We start from the raw sequence: 3280 nt of genomic DNA on the forward strand, positions 1-3280 counted from the left end.
GCTGTGGCCGGTGTCAGGCAGCTCAGAGGGCCTTGGAGGCGGGCAGGCAGCCGGCCTAGTGGGGAAGGCACCACATCCCACACTGGAAGCCAGCTTCCTGCTAATCACATCCTTAGAAGTCGTGGTGGTGGCTCAATGCTTGGGTCCCAGCCACCCACGTGGGAGGCCCGGATGGAGCTCCCGGCTCCTGCCTGGCCCAGCCCTGGCCGTTGTGGCCATTTGAGGGGTGAACCGGCAGACGAAGATCTCTCTCGCTCTCTCTTCCTCTTCTCTCTCTGTGTGTCTGCCTTTCAAATAAATTAATTAATAATACTTTGAGAAGAACTGTTCACAGGGGAAAGAGCCCCAGAGGCCAGCGGTCAGTGCGCAGCCGGCTCCTGGGGGCCGTTCCCCAGCGCCCCCGGGTGCCCTGTGGGGGAGGGGGCCTCGCCCGAGGGCCCCGGGGTGGAGGGGAGCCCAGGTCTTTCTCTGGCGTCCTCTCCTGGGACAGGGACAAGTGTGTGTGTCCTCATAGTCGGTCCCTCGGCGGCCTCCTCGGCTCCTGGGTTGTGGCGTCCCGGCCAGCCTGGCTTGCTCCGGAGATGCTGCTGACGCCCGGACCTGCGGCCACCCTCCCGTCCCGTCCGGCGTCCGCGTCAACGGTCCCGACGCCCGGACCCTGCGGCCACCCTCCCGTCCCGTCCGGCGTCCACGTCAACGGTCCCGACGCCCGGACCCTGCGGCCACCCTCCCGTCCCGTCCGGCGTCCGCGTCAACGGTCTTGACACCTGCACCCTCACAGCCCGGACAGACGTGGCTTCTCTCCCCGTTCCTCGGGGCAGGACCCTGGCATGAAGTGGGCGGTGCTGTCCCGGGCCTCGGTCTCCCCCCACCTCCCCGAGCAGCAGAGAAGGGTGGGGTGCTCTCTGCAGCCCTTTTAGGTGCTCCAACCCACAGGACCGGCAGTGTCCCCTGGGGAGGGCGCCTGACCCTCCCCGCCCACACGGGAGCCCAGTCCTGGCCGCCTGCTGCTGCCCCACCTCTGGTCTGGCGGGCACGGGGTCCACCCTCCCCAGGGTCTCCCACGGCGGTGACCTTCCCTCGGGGGCTCCCTGGTCCTCAGACCCCCTGCTCGGACCCCCGCAGTGCGTTTTCCCGGCACCTGTGGTGGGCCTGGATCAAGGAGTCTCCCCAGAAGTTTCTGAGCTTGCACGGGAATCGGGGGTCTGCACCCCCCGCCAGTCAGCGTCTCCCTTTCAGGGAGGGCGGAGGGGCCGCTGGCAGGTGCAGCACGCCAGGGCCCGGGGCACTGCTGAGCGCTAGCACGCCTCGGGCAGACGCCTGGCCGGCGCCAGGCCGCGGTCTGCAGGCAGGAGGGGCACGGGCGTTGGAGGCCCAGCTCGGGTGCCTGGGCGGCTCCAGTGTGTGCTGGAGATGGAGGCGGGGGAGGGGGAGGCGGTGTGAGCTTGCACGCTTGTGTGCCTGGAAGACATTGCCAAGGAAGCCGTCTGTCCCCTGTTTGGTTTCTGTGCTTCTCAATTCAGGCCAAGGTGGGGGGCCATCTGCTGAAGTGGGCACAGAGAAAACATTTTCACTGTGCAGAAAATTGGCTTCCGAGGGGAGCCGTGCTCGGCACAGACCCAGCCCGGGGCAGCGCAGGCAGAGGAGGCTGGGCTCTGCCTGCAGGGTGCCGCCTGGACCCAGGGCAGGGCTGGGCTGAGAGAGGGGCTGGGGAGTGGGGGGACAGTCTGGGGCATAGGAAGAAAGGCCGGGGTACAGGGAGGGGCTGGGATACAAGGAGGGAGGGACTGGGGTGCTGCCAGGCCGAAGTGCAGTAAGGGAGGCTGGGTACAGGGAGGGAGGCTGGGGTGCAGGGAGGGAGGGTCTGGGGTGCTGCCTTGTTGGGGTGCAGGAGGAGGCTGGATACAGGGAGGGAGGCTGGGGTACAGGGATGGAGGGGCTGGGGTACAGGGAGGAGGGGCTGGGGTATAGGGAGGGAGGCTGGGGTGCAGTGAGGGAGGGGCTGGGGTGCAGTGAGGGAGGGGCTGGGGCACTGCAGGCTGGGGTGCAGGGAGGGAGGCTGGATACAGGGAGGGAGGGGTTGGGGCGCTGCCAGGCCGAGGTGCAGTAAGGGAGGCTGGGTACAGTGAGGGAGGGAGGCTGGGGTACAAGGACAGAGGGGCTGGGGTACAGGGAGGGAGGGGCTGGGGTGCTGCTAGGCTGGGGTACGGGGAGAGAGGATAGGGTGCAGCCCCACCCAGGCTGGGGTGCAGTGAGGGAGGGGCTGGGGTACAAGGAGGGAGGGAGGGGTTGGGGTGCTGCCAGGCCGAGGTGCAGTAAGGGAGGCTGGGTACAGTGAGGGAGGGAGGCTGGGGTACAGGGATGGAGGGGCTGGGGTGCTGCCTTGTTGGGGTGCAGGAGGGAGGCTGGATACAGGGAGGGAGGGGCTGGGGTGCAGGGAGGGAGGGGCTAGGGTGCTGCCTTGTTGGGGTGCAGGAGGGAGGCTGGGTGCTCCCACGCTCCCCCACTCTGTAGAAGCTGAGTCCCCAGGACCATCCAGAGCGTCTGGAGCTCCGAGCCCCTCCTTCTGGGTCACTGCCTGGGGTCACTCACGTGGCTGTGGCTGCCTCTCTGGAAACCCTTCTTCTTCTTCTTCTTTTTTTTAAAAAAGATTTATTTATTTATTTATTTATTTGAAAGTCAGAGTTACACAGAGAGAGGAGAGGCAGAGAGAGAGAGAGAGAGAGGTCTTCCATCCCTGGTTCACTCCCCAGATGGCTGCAATGGCCAGATAAGAGTTGATCTGAAGCCAGTAACCAGGGGCTTCTTCTGGGTCTCCCACGTGGATGCAGGGGCCCAAGGACTTGGACCATCTTCTACTGCTTTCCCAGGCCACAGCAGAGAGCTGGATCGGAAGTGGAGCAGCTGGGACTCGAACTGGTGCCCACATGGGATAGCAGCGCTTCGGGCAGCGGCTTTACCCGCTGTGCCACAGCACCGGCCCCCTGGACTCCCTGCTGATGAGATGCAGCTCACCAGCCCCGTCGCTCACTGTGCGCAGTGCACGGCTGGTGGCGGGGGGACAGCATGCTGCCAAGTTTTTAAATTGCAGTCAACGTGAAGTGGACGACTTTGCAGGGCACCGGCCAGGGGCAGTGACTGCACTCCCAACACTGCAGCCACCGCCCCTGAGATGCCCGGCTTCCCTCACAGAGGCCGGCCCACACAGCACCCGCCCCCAGCCCTGGGGACCTGACTGGGTTTACCCGTGACAGGCGCCCCGCAGAGCCACCCCTCAGGG

This window comes from Oryctolagus cuniculus, chromosome 17, assembly GCF_051225735.1.
Source record: "Oryctolagus cuniculus isolate XC-2025 breed Fujian yellow rabbit chromosome 17, ASM5122573v1, whole genome shotgun sequence".
NCBI classification, from domain to species: Eukaryota; Metazoa; Chordata; class Mammalia; order Lagomorpha; family Leporidae; genus Oryctolagus; species Oryctolagus cuniculus.